The sequence below is a fragment of the Anser brachyrhynchus genome (assembly GCF_964034855.1).
Source record: "Anser brachyrhynchus genome assembly, chromosome: 11".
Classification (NCBI taxonomy): domain Eukaryota; kingdom Metazoa; phylum Chordata; class Aves; order Anseriformes; family Anatidae; genus Anser; species Anser brachyrhynchus.
Genome location: NC_137706.1, coordinates 1,188,201 through 1,206,904, shown reverse-complemented (window position 1 = coordinate 1,206,904; position 18,704 = coordinate 1,188,201). Strand labels below are relative to the sequence as shown.

Below are 18,704 nucleotides of genomic sequence, written 5' to 3'. Positions count from 1 at the left end.
AGTATGTTATTTACTATTTCCAATTCCGATTATACATTAACGGTACCCTGACCATAATAAAGTACTGTCAAGGGTATTCGTGACTGCTAATACTGCACAATTCAATCTCTTTATAGGGAAATTACTCTGGAAAGGCCATAACCTACTGAGCTGGATTGCTTCTGGTCTCTCTGGACTGTAAGCCTACCAGAAATAGTGTGACCTGGAAACCTGTCTCTGAGCAACCGCCAACCCCTTCTGTTGTGTTACAAAGGACAATAAATATTGTTACATTGCACTAGATTTATCCTCATTATGTCTCTTAGGTGCCTTTTTATGCCACATGGAAAAACACTCACCAAGAAAAAGGATGCAAAATGAAGGCAAGAGTCCAATACCTAGCCATGGTTCTTAGTTTGACTTTACTCCCTATGCAGGTTTCTTGGGTTTTGGTTTTCCTTTTTTGTTTGTTTTAAATAAGCAGCCACGTGTTCTGTAGATTCAGATGTGGGGCAAAGAGAGATGTTAGTGCTCAGCATCTCTTAAAGGCTAACTTAAGTATCTAGTTCAAGTCCTACAGGTTTAACTTTTTTATTACAAAAATCAAAAAGTGTGAATAAAGCTCTTCTTCAAAAGGCAGTACTGATCTTAAACTTTTTTCTATCCCTCAAAGCAATTAAGAGTAATTTCATCATTAATGCAAAGCAGAGGTAAACCTATAAGAGGAACTGAAGTACAAAACCCCCCAAATATTATATTTATATATTATTTGTCTCTTATTAAACATGCAATACATCCCAGGCATTTTCTCTCATTATTATTATTCACAAGCAGCCAGAATAACAAATAGTCACCAAATTCACACCTTAAAATAAAAAATAAATAAATAAAAAGAGAGGAGAGAGACAGACAGAACGTGTCAGTGAATTACAAAAACAGCTATCTGATCTTGAATCAATTCTTTCACCTGGGGGGGAAAGGAGCCCTTAGTTTCCAAAGCTGTTCACAGCATGCTAGCAATTGTCAGCAACCTTCCTCCACAATAAGCTTTTATAAACACTTTCTTCACCTCTGAAAATCTGTGAGCCATCTACGGTGAAGAAACGACAAGGATAGAAGAAGATAAGCAGTATATGAAGAAGGGCATGGCAGTGTTATAAGCTCTCCTTATACAAGGGTTTTACAAAACTGAGTAAAATATAACTGAAGTTGCATATACACTCCAAGAAATTCTGTAAAATCTAAATAGTAACATATGAAGATAATCAGACTTGTGATTTGCTTCCTGAAGTCAACAACAATTTTACCACTGATATCAGTAGGAGTACGATTGGGGCCAATAAATTACTATTGACACTCCTGAGAGAAACATTCGCAGCAATTGCCCATAGTGGATGGGATAAGAAGCTCTAAAAAAATAAGACCTTACTCTTCCAAGCAACCTGCCCTGAAAAATCAAATATAGTATTTCACTGGGACAGGAAAAAAGCTCTAAGTCATTAAAATACCTACTTCTAAATAACAATCATATTTCCTTTACATTCTTTGGGCTTGAAAAAAATAATTGTATTTTATCAGAAATACTTTTTGGTCTTGAATTCAACTGTTAATTATTTTTCACCATCATACTGAAACATTTCCCCAGCTTGTTCTGAATTTACGCATACAATGTGGGTTTAAATTAGCATATGATCAGTCACCAAAGATGTCAAGTGCATTATCAAGATTAGTCAAGTATGAAATACTATGGAGAGAAAACTATTTCAAAGAAGATGTAAACTGACCTAGTTTTACAGCCTGTTGTTCTGAATTTTGAGGATTTCACTAACGATTATATTTGTTTCATCTTGTCAGAATGACTTGCAGCTTATGAAATGCATTGATCTACTGGTGAGAATTAATTGTAGAACCCAGTGACTTCTGTCAAAGTAATATACTTACTTAAAACCTTTCTGTTGTATATCTTTGTTGGTGTGTGTAAAATTAAAATTCAAAACTTAACAAAAATAGATTTCCCTAGGAATCTCAAAGCATGAGCTGGAACTTTTCTTTCTTCTGGAACAATTCTTTCTCATTTTGTATTCCACACTAAATCCAAGGTCAGTTAACAAAATGTATTCTGTGAATAAAAGCATAATTATTGGTGTAATTTGCAGTGCAAATGAAAGAAAATCATTACTGCCTAATTAACAGTACATATGTCAAGAATCCAGTAAGAAAAATAGAAATAAAATAATAATAATTTTAAAATCTAGAAGCTTTTTATCTTCTGCTCTGAACAGAAACCACAAGCGATGTATGTTGCTTAATTTCTTCCATAAATAATTCACGCTAAATTGTGGACATTTTCCACAGCAGACATTTAAATCTCAAGAAGGCTTAGTGCACTAAATAAGAGGTGCTTTATTAATCATTCTCTATTCCTTGAAGCTAAGTTTTAACTATGGTTTCTTGCTGAAGAAAACACATTTTTTACTTTAAAGTTTTGCATGAGAACTTTTAATAACATCTCCTTTAGAATGCATAAGATCCTTTTAGGTACTTTTCTTTAAAATATGCATAGTTTTTAAAAGAGTATTTCCAAAAATTCTTTAAAATACAATGTCAGAGTGTTCCAGTGGAAGAGTTGACCCCAGGGGGTTCACTTCTCATGTCATCACTACACCAGGATTCCCAGTTACATCAGTAGCAGCTTAGGAACAAGCATCTGCTTAAGTTCAGGACAGTCAAACGATGACACCGGTTTGCTATTGGTATTGAGGGAGTTGAATGGAAAACTGAACAGCTGATTTTGCAGATGTAGAACCAGTCACCCAAGCTCCACATGTCTGTTGTGCTGCAGAGCGGCTTATTCTCAGTGCTGTGGCTCTACTTACCTGCCCTGTGGTGCCTCGCTCAGAGCTCCTGGTCACCGTAGCACTGCACTCAGCTGTCACCACACCACACATTCACCACAGAGGCAGCTTTCAAAGTTAAGGCAACCCAAATCACTGGCTGTTTCAAGACAAAAACAACAACAATAAATCACAGCTGTAGAACAGTGACACAAAGGACGAGTACAGGCTCCTGTAAAGCCTCAGCAAAAGAAGTATGTTCTGTTAATAATCTTTTACCAAAGAGAGTGTATTCAGGGTAAAATACACAAGTCTTACCAATTTACAAGACCTGTCCCAAAACAGAAAAACTTCAACAACAACAACAACAACAAAATCACTGTTTTCAATTATGAAAAATAGTTCTGTAGCTAATATCCGTGACAACTTTTGAAAAATAACATTTTCATTCAATGTTTTGCTTTAGGTATAAGAGAAGTTGCTTATATGTAGAGATACAATTTTAATGAAGATTTCCAAACACCTTAACCAACAGCATGAAGTTCTAGACTAAGCTGATGTAGTAAAACACATAACATGGAGAAAGATACCACTAAGTTACAATGGAAGTGTAGCAGCAAAGAGGTGATATCAAAGATAATTCATTCCTCTCAGTATATGAGTTAGCCAAGGCTTGCTTTGCTATCTCACCAACACTAAGCACCATGAGGACCTGGAACACTATTATGAATTTCCCCATGTAGGTAAATGTTTGGGGATTTTGTCTATTTTTAGGTTCCCCACTCAACACAGTCAAAAGCTTTATTATTGAGAGAGATCATGAAGAAACCAAGGACAACAGAAAGCGCAATAGAACCGTCAGTTCTGAAACAAAATGAAGGGCATTTAAGAACCCCCACCCCAACTTACCACACCAGATGTAACATGCCACAAAGCAGGGGTAGAGAGCAAGCAGAGGGACAGTTTTTTTACAAACTGGCCCAAAGAGACAATATTCCCTGCATGAAATCATAGGGTGGCTCAGGATCATTAAAGCCTTGTCTAGAGATATTGAACTCTTCAGACGACAGGCACAGCATTAGGAATAATTAACTGCATTAACATTCACTACACTGCCAAGCATTGTTCTTCTCCTGGTAAAATGAACTTTGTTTTTTTGCCTTGATTAGCAGCCACAATCAAGGAAAACAAGTCTGAAATTTGCAGACAATTTTCATGCTTGAGGAGAGAGAACTGTCTTATTCGGCAGCACAAGTGCCGTATTATCCTTCACTTCTACAGAAGATGTCAGGATGAGACACACTGTATGTGACAGTTTAAACGCATGCCCTAGGGCTTAAAGCAGCATGGTGCCAAAGTCTAGTGATATTCGCAATCACAGACAGGCTGACCTCAACTGCAAGATTCAGAAAATAGGCTGCATTTCCTAAATTCTGATCTGGACAAGGCCTCTTTATGAAAGATCCTGGGAAGAAACTCATTTTCTTTCTTTTTCTCTTTTTTATTTTTTTTTAATTGCATATTCTGTCAATAAGTTCTCAAAGGCTTGAGAGTAAACTGAAAATTTTCTTGCCTAAATCAGTTGCTCTTCTTTGAATAAAAAATATGTTTTTTAACTTTTTTTTAATAGTTTCTATTCAAAATACTTATATGTGAGAATGGACCGGTGACTTGCTCAGACACCATGGAGCAGAGCAAGCACAGGAAGGGATGGCAACTGTTAACCACTATTCAGCCTTCTCCGAAGGGCTTTAGGGAATGGGGATGGATAGAAACGAGAAGGTGAGGCCATTTAAATGATTTAGGGGTGACCTTTACTGATGTTTATGGCAAACACTCTGTGACTTCAGTGGCAGCCAGGTTGCAGTCACAAGGTCTGAGTGCAGAGGGCTGAAGTCCCTGGAACAGCACCCGCCGCAGCAGGTGGTGCTCAGCACTGCTGCAGTGCAGCCCCACTGCTCAGGTTGGGTGTTTGCCAGGTCTGCAGACAGCTCCTCTACCAACATAGCTATTTGGGTTAGGTAGGCTGTCTGGAGCAGCAACATAAGGATGTTTCCCAAGAGAAACAGTGCTATGTTGATAGAAAAATGGCCTTAAATGCCATCGCAGCTCATTCTGTTCACCTGAGCTGTTTAACAGCGGGATCACCAGGAAGACGCACAGTGGTATTAAGGTGGTACAAGCCCCTTAGCGCACTTACAGCTACATAGTTACTGCAGCATGCTCCAGCTATTTTCACTCAAGAGCCAGGTGGTGTCTTTTCCAAGCAAAGCCTTCCTAGCTCAGCCAGCCAGCCATGTCTCGCAGTCAGATGGTTGTAATCAAACACTGCTCATTTTGCTTTGTGTTTTGAAGGGAGCATGTATTAACTCCTCCCTGTGTTTTCCTCGCATCTGTACTTGCCTGGACCTCAAAGAGGGGGGTCTGTACCCACCCACGTTATTTTTGTAAAAGGCATCACATCAGTTCCCACTTGCCAGTGAGTGTGCTGGTACCTGAATCCCATGGCCATTCCCACTGTGGGCTCTCCCTTTGCTAGCTTTAGGTTGGGTATTTGTGAGTGCTTGTTAAGGAATATGATCTGGGACCAGCAAAAGAAAATTTCTCATCATAAATCTGCTACTGTCTGCTCCTCATCTATGAAGGATGTACAACACAGGGAAGAGCTCTTTGCCTTGAAAACAACAGCTCTGGTTACAAAACTTACAAATGTGCAAGTCTCTGCACATGGTTCAACACAGAAAAAATCCACAGAACTACCCTTAGACCAGGTATTAGAGGGGTTTGAAAATCTGAGCTCAGCAGCTGGAGCTTTCTGATTGTGTTCTGCTTCTGTGAACCCCCAGGGCTGTTTCAAACATGTGCCTGTCCAAGCACTGCAGGCACTGGTGTGCAACTGCGTTCTGCAGGTTCCTCCCATGCAAACTTCTGCCCTGGACCGCACTTGTCCTTGGCTGCACAGCTATATGAAATGTGTATTACCAGGGGCTCAGTCCGACACTGCAGCAATGCAACAAAGCCAAAGCGCTCAGCACTTTCCAGAAGAGAGGCATCACTATTCCATTTTACTATTCCATTATTTTAAGACACTGCTGCCGACAGGCTTGGCTACTTCCATGAGCATGTGTGTCGGCTACTCTGAGACAAACAGGCTGCCTGCTCTGCATTCCTTCTGTTCTCACCAGCCTCTGTCTATCATCTGTTTTCCATTTCATTCCTTTACCTCCCATTTTTTAAAAGTATGTGTAGGGTTGAAAAGTATCCACTGGCTTCTTGGTCTCTGCTGCTGGAAGCAGAGTGTTTCTCTTACTTGTTCCAGGGAGCTGGCCAGAAGCAGGCAGCCAGGGTGAGCATCAAGCCAAGAGGTGGGGTTTTAAGGGGTCTGTGAGTTGGTGTTCTTTTTTTTTTTTTTTTTCTCCTTATAATCTTTCCCTCCTGCCTTAAGATTTTCCAAGCATACCCAGAGCCACTGGGCCTGGCCGTGACATGTGCTCCTGGTTAGGCTGCAGTGGTCATGCTCGAAGGCTGCTGCAAATCCCTGCACTGGGAATGACTCCCTCCTTCCTGCACTCACCATTGCCCTGAATTCGGTTAAGAAATTTAATTGATTTTAATTAAAATAGCGCAAACTCCTGCATGACGCTCTCAATTCAGTCTAAGAATAGCTTATTTAGATTTACTTTATACTTGTGCCTAATTGATTAAACCAAAATAAGCCATTTTCATGCTAAAATCAGTGCACAGGTTTAACCAACCCAGAGCCAGTTTGTCCTTCCAAATGTGTGCAATAACAAAGAGCATACTAAGGCATGCAGTGAGTATTCGCTTGGACTGTGAAACACAACATTAATCTGTCACCCCCTGACCCTGTGCTGTATTGCCAATACGTCAAACATCGTCACTCTGCTTAGCCCAAGCACATTCCAAGCACTGTGCTCTTTGTCAATAACCATTCAAATATTTCTCTGCCAGTAAAGACACAGCATTTTCCTGCCCCCTCCAGCATCAGCAGAGTTTCTTAGCTCTTCATGAAAATTCAAATGAAAAATATCGACAAGTTTTCATTGTTTCTGAGCACACACAAAAAACAAATCCGTCTGCTTTTTCCTATCTTTGCAATGCAATGCAGTGCTTGTATATTTTTAATTCCACCTTCACATTCAAGTCAGACTTGAAAAGCTGAGAACGTGTTTTTATGAGGGCTTTAGGTGAGCAACTTCAGACCATCTTAAGGAGAGCTTAACTGAATTTTTGCAGTCCTACACATGAACTGTGCTATGAAGACTTCAGGATCCTTCAGGACAGAAGATGCTCTGCAAATGGGTGATATTTATCACTGCCAAAATGCACACACGAACACGAAACTGATAGGACAGGTCTGCTACCTACAGGACAGGGCACTGTCCACTTCTGAGGCACAGCTTCTTCCAGGTGATCCTCGCTACACCCTACTGCCTCCTACCAGAGCACAAAGCTAACTCAAGACAGGGGGAAGAGGTTCGTTTTCAGCCTCTCTGCTAGAAAGTACTTTTTTTAATGTTAGTGACTGAAAGAAAGAAACAGGCATCGCTCAATACCTTTGCAGGCTGGGGAAGCACCACAGCAATGCCCTGGCAGGACCAAGCCCAGACCCTAGCATACAATGTGCCTCAGCAATCTGTAGGCTGCAGTAGCACATACCCATGGGCAGTTGAATTACCACCTACAAGTATGAGAAATTAAAATGGCAAACAAAGGAAGGGGAATAAGAGAACAGCATCAGCAAAGTATTTGGGGAGAAGGATTTTTCTGGGTCTTTTGGTATTTTTGTTGTTTGGGGAGGGCCGAGGACACATGCAATAGACTAGAGATGTGCAGTGAAACTCATCACGGGCTCTTCGAAATGCAGTCCCGTTATTTCTGGAACATTCTTCCGTAGCCATTTGGTTTTATTCCTGTTCTAGACCCACTCCCATGACGGATGTCTGCAAAAAAGTCATGCTGACTTCACTGAGACATAGCAAGGGTGGAGAGACTTGTGATATTAGACTTTGCTCTGGATGGAGGCTCTAGTGAATTACTTGCTCTCCTGTCACTATATATAATATTTTCTAAACCAATCATGCAAGGTATTCTGTTCCACAAAGGATTTGCAACTGTAGAGACATTAATTTCCTCAGACCTTTAGCACTCCCCTTGTAAAGGGACTGCTCTTGAACTTTCTCAATACTTGCTACTGCTGCTCTTGCAGTCTGTTCATGGTATTACTAATTTCACAGAGAGAATAAACTAGTGAAAGAAAAGGCACAAATTTCATTTCCCTGACCCCCTTGAATTTTTATTTAAGCTCTCTTAATTCCAGTATCCTATTTCTCTCAGGAAGCTTCTTTTCATCTTTTTGTACAGTTTCACCAAGCAGAAAACATATCACAACAGCTCCAGTGGCTCTGCCTCACACACTGCCCTGGAGTTTGCAGCCCCAGAATAACTTCTGACTAGCCATGATTTATCTGGCTGGTCAGAGGTTACTGTACATAGAAATGCAATTTCTTCCTCGCACCCGCTCTATCCTTCTTTGGCAACTCCAGGTGTCATCAACAATCTGCCGTGTGCCATTTTATGGCCTTTCCTCCAGTATTTTATTCAACTGATATCCCTTTTGCTGAGAAATGCTGCCTAGAAAAGGCTAGAGCCCTTTTCTCACTATATATTTAATTAGTGTAACTGCTGATTTATGTACTAAAGAGCTGAAGATTCATCCACAATAGTTCTGCCCTTGCAATACTGTCAACGTATACCTCAGCTTGACATTTGAAGAAAATGTCTCTATTCCTGGCTGCATTCAGGTCTGGGATGATGCTCCTGTCTGGAAATTAGTGTTCAAAAATTATCTGCTTTATCCATTGTTTCCCAATTTCATGTTAGATTAAATGCCTCAAAGCTTTTTCATTAGGATTTTGAGTTCAGTGCTTTGATGCCCCACTTGAGCCTGGCAACTGACAATCTCAAAGTCTCCTTAATTCTGCCAAAATAAATGAATTTGTCCATCTCCTGATGTTGTTTTAAATAGAAGGCAGGAAATCTATGTGACTAAAAAAGCCTTTACTTTCTTTGCAAATTTGTTGCTATGCTGCTTCATCTCTTGTGTTTTGATCGAGGCCCCACAATACCTCACAGCACTGCGCTCAGACTGCACCGTTACCTTCTTCCGGCTGCTTGCTAGTTAAACCTGGGTGGGGGAAGTCTGCAACATATCTGAGTCTAGTTAGACTGAGAGAAAACATATAATTTTCTTTCTTTTTAATTACTTGTTTAGGACATTGGCAGTGACGATGACAAATTATCATCCTTTACTTCATCTTATTAGGCAACGGCTGTGCTGCTCTTTCTACTATGAACTTTTGCAAATATTTCTATCACCAGCCGGCGGTTTTAAAGATTAACTGAAATAGAGAAAACTAAGAGGACATAAGACATAGAGTAGTTTTCATTAAATAATTTTAATTAGGAAAGTCTTGAGGATTTTCAGATTACATAGGAGAAAGTTTCACCCACTAACACTGCTACTCTATTAGCTATGGCCTAGACCTGTGCTCCTAGAGGTAATGGGAAGTTTTAGTTATTTTCAGTGTGAGCATGATGGGGCTCAGTATAGCCAAGAATGCAGCACTGACCTATGATCAAAGGGCAGTTCAGAGTAAGGAAAGTCATTTCCTCCAAAGGAAGAAGATAAAGCTTCCATCCATTTTTCTTATTAGGAGCACTAAAGTACTCCAAACCCTGATTTATGGCATTCAAGATTTACGGCACTCAAAAATCCTGTGTGCTCAGGTGCCTTTTTTGAGTCCCTTTTTCCCCTATTTGATAAAAAACCAATGTTTGATTATCATCTGTAGCACATTAGTATGCCAACATTCATCAAATTAGGCCACTAGATACACTCAGCTCATTTCCAAAATGTTTCCGGCTTGGGTTGCTTAGTACTTTCACCAAAGCAGATGCACAATTACATCTTTAGAAGGCTAATTTGTAAGTACAAAGGACTGAAAATATTGGCCTAACAACAAGTCAAGAACAATATTCCCTGTCAGTTAGAACTAGTTGAGTAAGAATGAAGGCAGCAAAAAGAAGTCAGCCAGCCAATGATCGCATTAAAGAACATCATCCTGTTACAGGGACACTTGATGGGAGAAACAGAAACAGGCTCTGAGCACTGCTAATCCATTGAAGAAACAGCAATAGACAATTCTAGCACTGAACATTATTTTTAAAAGATTTAAAGTCAAACAATTACTTTACAGGCATGCTTTAATCTGACATATAATTTACAAAATACCTTCCAAGGCAATACATAGTATTTTCTCTAAATCTCTCTAGGAAAAAAAAAAAAAAAAAAAACAGATCCACCTACATAGTATTGGGCACAATTTGGCATTAGGTTAAGAGATCAAGCAGGAACATGAACATACGAAATCTTATAAAAATGATTAATTTCATAGGGCCCAGCATTTATATTAACTTTTACCTAGAGTAACATCAATAAATATATTCAGCAATTCCTACAGCAACAAATCTACTCAGACAGGTTTCTCTATCGAAAACTCCAAAGAATGCAATGAATTGATGTCCGGTGCTCCCACTGAGTGCTCACACTTCTATCCTGGTTATGGAGGTGTCAAGGGGTATAGAGTCTCTTTTAGAAGATTAGCAGCAGACCCATACTAAACTCATTACTATCTTTATTACTAACTGTCATGGAAACGCTTGTCTAGCATTTGCCCTGCTTCTTCCTCTCTGTTGTTTTTGGTCGTTAGCTCAAACTCATGCAGTTCAGACTGCCTGAGGAAAAGGGTGCAGATCCATACAACACGCTATCCAAACCTTTTGCTATGTTCACAGATAATAACTTCAGATTAACATTAAACACATGATACATTGGCTCGCATTACATTACTTCAACTGTAGCATGTCACATTATGTCAGCCAAGGTCAACATTCAATGTGACATGATATGATCTAACATGATGCAGGGTTATTGCCTCCTGTGTGAGGAATCTCAGGCTAAGAAACAGAAATAGAACAAGCAGATGCACATAACAGATCACTTTAAAATACTCCTGGGAAAAAAGAATCAGTATTAAATGCATTGCATATTTTGCCAGTATTCTCCTTACTGGACTCAGCTGGGCCTCCAAGCTACCATGATGTGTTTTTTTCTTTCTTTTATTTAAGCAAGACCCAAGGGCTACTGAGTAAGTCAGACTGGTACTAGGACCTCACCACAGGAGGAATTTCAACTAATTCAGCGGAATTCACAAGCTGTGATCACTCTACTAATACTTTCTGCTCTCCTAAACTTCAGTGACCTCTGTTTCATGAATAATGTGAGTGACACTACTGAAAGTCCTGGAGGAGCCTGATCACGCTGAGTGATGTGGGGTTTTTGGCCTGCAGAGTAACAAGCCATAGGAAAGAAACGTTTAGCTGCTGTACCGGACTCAAAATGTATCAGAGGAGTATAAACCTTTAAAAGGACCAGTAAGTCTTCAAGGAGTTTAACTTGTTTTCACACACTGTATAGCTTCCAAGTTGCAAGCTCTGTTCGCTCCTCAGCTGCTCCTGCAGAACTGCATCTGTGCTTTGAGGACAGAGCAAGACCAAAGTTAAACTCAGCCATACGAGTCAAGGTGGCTGATTGTACTCATGCAATTCTGTTGTGTGGCTATAACCTCAATTTACTCTTTGAGCCTACTATAAGCATAGCCCATATGTGAGGTATAAGGATGATACTCAAGCAGCTTTACTCACACAAAAGCCAGCCAGATTCCCAAAGAAAAAAAAGATAGGAAATTCTTGTATTAAACATTTAGTTTTAAATTAGAAGTAATAAACTCTCATAAATTACAATAGAGTTATCAGTGGCCACTGAGATCATTTAGTATCTGGCAAAACAAAAATGTACAGTTTCAAGAACCCATCCTGTCCCTGATATAACATAAGGACGTATCATTTTTAGAACAAAGGCTAAGCTAATCATATCTGACTTCACATTTCTCTATTTTCTGTTTGCCTTTGTAAACATGAAGGTAATGTTTTGCTTTTTAGTATTCTGTGACAACAGAAAACACAAGCATTATTTTATTAACCTTTAAATGCAATTTGGTTGTTCTCTTTCCATTTCAGCTCTGGAGCTTTGATGTCTGAGTGACATTGGATATACCTTAAGGGCTCAAAAAAAAGTTCAATAAGCTTCATAGCCTCAGCATAAAATACAGAACAGGGAGAGAGAAATAAATAAATAAGTACACACACACATATTTTCCTCTTTTATGACTTTGAAAAGCCACAGCTGTCATTTGGTTCCTCGCTTTTTCCTCGGGCTAAAGATCATCCGATGAGATAGGAATAAGCACGGTACAATCCTTAGATTGGATGCAGAGAAGCCAGTATTTTTACCTAGTCAGCTAGCATGGCTTTAAAAAAAAAAAAAAAAAATCCAAGTCATCTCCTTAGCACTTAGCTATATCCTCAGATATACCCACAGAACTGTTCCCCAAACTCAGGAAATGCTGACATTAGCACTTACTGCACCAGCCACCTCCTACCTTTGTGTACTCTCCAGAACCCAACAATAAACTGGAATCTTAAACCCTGATTTTCCAAAACTTTGTCAATTTTCCAAAATCCAAAACCAAAGCAAACATTAATTTAGGCCAGAAAAATCAGTCCTTGGAGTAAAACATAAGGGGCTTCATTTTCCTAAGACACTTTCAGCACCACAGTCCCAAACTTTAATCCTAAATCTAACCCTACAATAGCCCTAAGACAACCTACCACTACAGAAAACAGAACATAGGTATAGACTTCGGTTCACAGCAGCCTCTTTTAACTCTGCAAGTAATAAGCTGGATTCCTGACCCCTTCAATAACTAGTCCCTAAAAAAAATCCCCAAAGTTTCAATTCAGAAGTACTCTTTAAACCTTTTTACTCTCTCACCCTGAGTCCCATCTTAAACCCAACCTTTGCTGTAGCAAACACATGCAGAGAAACAAAAAGTTATCAGTGTATAAGGAATACCTTGAGGATCAGCCTGTAAAGTAAAAAAGAAGAGGGCATTGCCTTGTATCAGCATCAGATCTCTTTCAACTTTGTGTGTTTGTAGGATCCAGCACTACACTGGGTTCTGTGAAATGGCTGCTAGACCAAAGCTATCTTTGTGCACAACACACAGAAAAGACACACAGGATAGCAGGTGTCACTGCAGAAGTGGCAGTTCCCCATCTCTTTAAATCAAAGCTGCATCACCTAGTTCAAAATATGAAACCATTCAAGTATGTTTAAACCTTAGTTTAGAAATAAGAGGGTGAGCTTGTATTGCGTTACCTGAATGCACTGACTCCTTTTCTTAGTCAATGACTTGCTTGCATTGACTTGAAAAATGTTTTTTCACTTAGATCCTGCCCTTATCAAAACAGAGCAAAATTACACATTGCTTGTACGACTCTGTCATTTGTCAGCGAGCAAAGGCAGAAAGCAAGGCAACAGGGTGATGTAGTGACTATAACTAATGCTGCTAAAAATCACAACTTTTTTTAGCAAGTCTGGCTTCTCTCTCCAGTAAACAAGAGGCACTAACTGAGCTTGGTGACAATGAAGAAAAATCTGCTTCTTTGCGGACGTGGGTGTATTTCACTGTCAGAATTATGGGAGACCCAGTAACAGTGTGGTGTTCTGATTTAAACTAAAGGCAATTCTCTCCAGAGAGCTGGTAAATTCCCAAGCACAATATGCCTGTGCAAAAGCTAATGTAAAGTACAGTTCATTTTCTTCCAAGGGATTATAGAAAGGAAACGGACATTTACATTTCAATTCCACAATAATATTCACTGCAAGTCTTCGCTCTCTTGAAAATAAACCTGACAAAAAGACACCACTTTTTTTTTACTTTTTTTTTTTTTTCAAGGCTTCCGCCAGATCTAAGCTGGCTATGATTTTGAAAGAGCACACTGAACCTCTATAATCACTGTGTAAAAATCGGGACTACAAAATACTGTTCAGGAAAACCACAGAGCTACAACAAGAAGTCAGATGAAAATGGAAAAAGACACAGTATAGAAAAGCTGCAACAAAAGGCAAAAATGGCCAAAAGCACCAGCCATCCTAGAGGGAAAAAAACCCTGTGGTCATCCTGCCTGCATTGTTAATTGGGTAGGGCAGTGTCAGTGCAGAAGTGAATAGGAACATCACTGTTAAGTGCCTGCCTGAACAATTTAGCATACTTCAAATATTCAAAATCCATTTCACTTTGAATTAAGAGCATTTTTTAACCTGCAGAAGGTTTCAAGAAGGGATGAATAATCATGGCACACTTTGCCTGCACATACGGCTCACACACCATATACCCTAAATCTCTGTATTTTCTCATCTGTCAATCTTTATTATAAAAATTCCCACTCAGGCTGAACACCTGTCTTCTGAGACCTCGTCTGCTCAAAGCATTGATTCCCCAGTTGAAGCCAGGCTTCTGCTGAAGATGTCATCATCATCTGTGCACCAAACTGCAATGTCACATGCAAAGGATTATAACTTTATGTAGAAGACCTGAAGATGGCATAGATATGTTTTTAAGGATAGAAAATTTCTTTCCACGTAAATACACCAAGTGAATGAACAGTAAACACAGACAGATGCAGATGATTTAAGCTAGTACACATAGAAGAATTTCAAAATAGACTTGTTTTTCAAAACTACCATGGAAAATGATCAATTTTTTAAATAAAATGCCTGGAAAACATACCTTACTGAGGGCAAAATTTAAAATCAGGTTTTTAGGTTACATGGAAAGAAAATACAAGAGAAAATAAAAAGTAAAACAGGAGATTATGTGTGGTTCAGATGAAGCTAATCTTGATGTCAAATTGGATGAGGTTATTGGAAAACAAATAATGATATTTTAATCTTGTGGAAGTTGGGGTCCTGTGCTGTCTTTTCAGCCACTAATTGTGCTAAGAAATTTTGATATTAGTTTGACTGATATTTGATATAATGATCTTCAAAGCAAGAAAAAATCTGTCTTAACCAATGCTGCTTAAGTAAAGGCAGCATAGTCAAAGGATAAGCTGCAATGCAGTGACAACCTCTGGGTTATTTCACCTAATGAGGACTATCCCATGGCAGCAACTAGCCTGTAAGGGGTTGCAGCATTCTGTTATGTCAAGAGCACCATCTTGCTGGCCATGAAGCGGAAAAACTGAAGCAACGCCGTGAACAAGCCTTAGATTGGCAAAGGGAGGGAGAAATGGGGGATTCCAAGAATTGGATTAGCTTTTACTTTTGTATCGCCAGGATAGACGTATAAGCAGAAAAACAGAAATTGGGTAAACTCTGCCAAAAAGCATCCTGCCCTAGTAGCAATCTGCACAGTAAACTTGACACTCCTGCTTCATCATACATTTTCCAATTCCAGTATCATTAAACAGTAATTGTTCTGCTCTACTTCCTGTTTCGAAAAATGCTGCATTTTGCTCTGCCTTCCTAACAGCCTCTTAAGTCATTTAAGTTTTAATCCTCTCACAACAAACGGCTATGAGAGGGAACCCTGCTGAACTCTCTAAATTCATTTCAGGACTTTGAAGATGCCACCATTTTTATTAGTTCACCATTATTGTAGCTGCCACTTCCAAATGCCTCAGAATGCCTCCTTAAAAAAGGGGAAGTACTAAAATGAAAATTTTCAAAAGGATTCAAAGCTCCTATTGTGGTTGCTGGATACAGCCAGCTACCACATTTAAGTGGCTAAGGAAAAGCAGAGAGCTCTTTTAAGAGCATGACCGTGAATGACTTATTCCCATCGATGTCTGTGCCAGAAATGAGAACAGACCATGCATCCACAATAGTGAAAGGACCACCTTTAAACTCATCTCACAGCCCATACAAGCTAGGGAGCAGAAATAACAGGTTGTAACATCCCAGCATATTTTCTCTGCAGGATATATGTAAAGCTACAGAACATAGTTTTTACCATCCAGGTCCGAAAACATCAAGTGAGGGCATGCAAATTCAGGAAAGGGCAATGTTGTAGTTTATAGAAAACAAAATATGCGATATATTCAGAGGTGGGAAAGAGAGAGGTAGGAGGTGGTGAGAAAACGACACAATAAAAGTAAGACTGAGCAAGTAAAACATAGTTCTGATAAGATAGGGAGGCAAGAGAAATAGTCAATATCCATTTGAGTAAGCAATCTTCCCCTGGCTACCTCAGTGTTCAAATACTCCCTATATGCTCCAGTTGCATTTGGTATGTTCTGGTGCTATAAAGCGTGCTCCCTGATCTATGGTACATGTACTTTCCTACTGAAATCTGCTGTGTACATGAAGGACTGCACTTCTTTGCTGCACTTAATGAAAAATGGCTTTTGGTAAATCTGATGCGGCAAAGAATTGGGCACAACAACTGGAGGAAAAGCGTTGGCATTACACAGCCAGTACCCCTCTTGCTGCTCCACCCATGTTTCAGAAACGTAACCAGAACAGAAAGCAATATAGCAGCTTTTTTGCTGTCTTCAATTCAGGATGTTGATAAGCACCTTGCAGCAACACTATCTCCACAAATATGCTGTTTTGTAGCCATCTTCTCCCAGCAATGCTGGGCAACAGGCACAGGTCACCATGGCTCATCGTTGAGGGAGTGACTGTCGATCCACCCAGAACAAGCTCTATGCCTAGTGACACATTCACTGATGACCTTGCCAGCAGTTAGAGCCCTCACCAATTCAACAAAGTCAAGCTGGACTTGCTGCCAAGAGGCCTGGTTCACTCGCTTCAGCAGTAACATCTAATTGTGGGACTAACCACACGCAGCGGACATGCACGGCCTGCTGCTCACTCCCACCCTCTCAGCTCCTGACTGGTGACGAGGAAGAGGCACAAAAAGCCTGTGTGGTGAAGGCCTCTCTGCACAAAGGACCTTCCCTCCGGGACTGGGTGTCCCTGGAGGTGACCTGGCACCCTTCGGTCAGTGTTTCTTTCCCACAGCTCCCCAGGGCGGTATTTAGCTGGTTACAAGTAGATATTCTTGGCAATAGTTATCAAGTCCAGCTTTTCTCAGAAGCAAGCAGGCAGTTCCTAAACCAAACTGTTAGCAGCCAAATACCTCTTGAGTTTGCCAATCTGCACATTCAGCAATTGCAGACGTGTTTCTCCAGCATCCATGTGCATTGGGTGTCCTTGCCCAGATTTTGGCAGCAGGGGGTTGGCCTCCTTGAGAAGAGGCCAGGGCTGCCACATGCTGGGCACAGCCGCTTCTGGCCGGTTTGGGCAGGCTCCATAGCTGCCCAACATGGCACAGCTGAGCCCACTAGGGGCCTCTGTGGAAACCTGCTTGAGGAAAGGCAGCACAGCCGTGAGGGGCGAGGAGAAAGTGTGGGCAGCAGCCCACTCAGGCAGGAGGAGGTGCTCCAAGGGCTGGAGCAGAGGTTCCTCTGCAGAGCCCACACTGGAGCAGGTTTATCCTGAGGGACTGCAGCCCATGGAGAGGACCCACGCTGGAGCAGGAGTGAAGTGTGAAGAGGACAGAGCAGAGGAGAGAACTGCTATAGACTGATTGCAAACCCTCACTGCCCACGCCTGAACCACTTGGAGGTGGGGCAGGATGAAGGAACAAAGTTGAACCTGGGAAAAAGGGTATGGGGAGATGTTTTAGTGTTTGTTTCTCGCCATCCAACTCTATCTACCTTAATTGACAATTTTTATTTTTACAAACTGAGGCTGTTCTGGCAATGATGGTTGTTGGTAAGTGATATCCCTGCCTTTATCTTGGCCCACAAACTTTTCCATCTTACTTTCTTCCCTTAAGAACTCTGTTTTCCTAAACACTTATCACAGTCGTGAATAAGAGCATTTCCAATTGCTAATACTGTATTTTTTCACCAGTATCTCTAGTTGTTTCAGATATAATCCCAGGTTTTAAAACCCCTGGTTTTATGAAGGAAGACTGCCCCAGCAAGCAATTTTATTCTCTGAACATCCACCACCTGGACAAAGCTCATTCACTTTGCAATTACAAGTCAAATTTAACTGTGAGGTAGAAAACACCTTCAAAAGGATTAACACAGTTGTGAAAAACATATCTTTATTCAGAAAACAGGCTGTCTGGATAAGAGTTCTCAGATGAAGGACTTCCCTAACTTTGGGCTAGCCACAGCAGGGTGGGTCCTCAAGAGGCAGACAGAGGCAGACCAGTTTCTGGCCAGCCTGGAAGGTATGGGATGCTGGGACAGCCAGCAGGGCTCTGGGAAAACTGTGGCTGAGCATTGCAGGTTATGGGGGATGGCCCCAGTGAACATGAAAGGGGCAGTGATTTGTTAGGCCAACCGAGAGGATATGTACAGGAAGAATATTTTGGAAAAGTCCTGAAAGAGAGGGAGAGAGACCACCAGGATGCAATAAAGTGTGAGGGAAACTGTGAGAGGCCTCCAAGTCCTGCAGGCAGGAGTATGGTTATGGGAAGGAGGGTCTATCTCCCGTCACCTTCCAATGCCTTTTCCCTCCTGCAACCCACCTGTGAGTCCCCTCTCTCCTGCCACCTTCTTGGGTCAGTGGGCATGAGAGGAGGCAATGAGGCAAAGTGCTGCTTGTACAGGACAGAAGAGGAAAGGAAGGGCAGCAGAAAGGGAAGGGTTTTCTCTCCCTGGTGTATGCTGATGGGGAAGGTGATAGCAACTGCTTCAGAGAGGCGCTGCTGTTGGTGCAGTAAAACTGCTCCCCACCTTGCCACTCCTTCCATCCCTTCCCTGTGCAGTCAGGAGGGAGAAGTGCTGCACAAGCCAAAAAAGCTGATCTCCATCTCCTCAGCCCCAGGCAGACCCAGCAGGCAGCTGCAGGCTGATGAAGTAGGCAGTAGCTTGTTCTTC

At 41.0% G+C, this 18,704-nt stretch overlaps 1 long non-coding RNA gene across 7 annotated transcripts in view; it reads right to left on the bottom strand.

The window, feature by feature from the left end:
- The window catches only part of LOC308200804, a 140,475-nt gene that overhangs the window by 46,538 nt on the left and 75,233 nt on the right, over positions 1 to 18,704 (bottom strand). For all 7 annotated transcript variants that reach the window (XR_013955822.1, XR_013955823.1, XR_013955824.1 and 4 more), the window contains one exon: positions 2,856 to 2,973. This is a non-coding gene — a long non-coding RNA (uncharacterized lncRNA). The remainder of the gene's footprint in view (positions 1 to 2,855; positions 2,974 to 18,704) is intronic.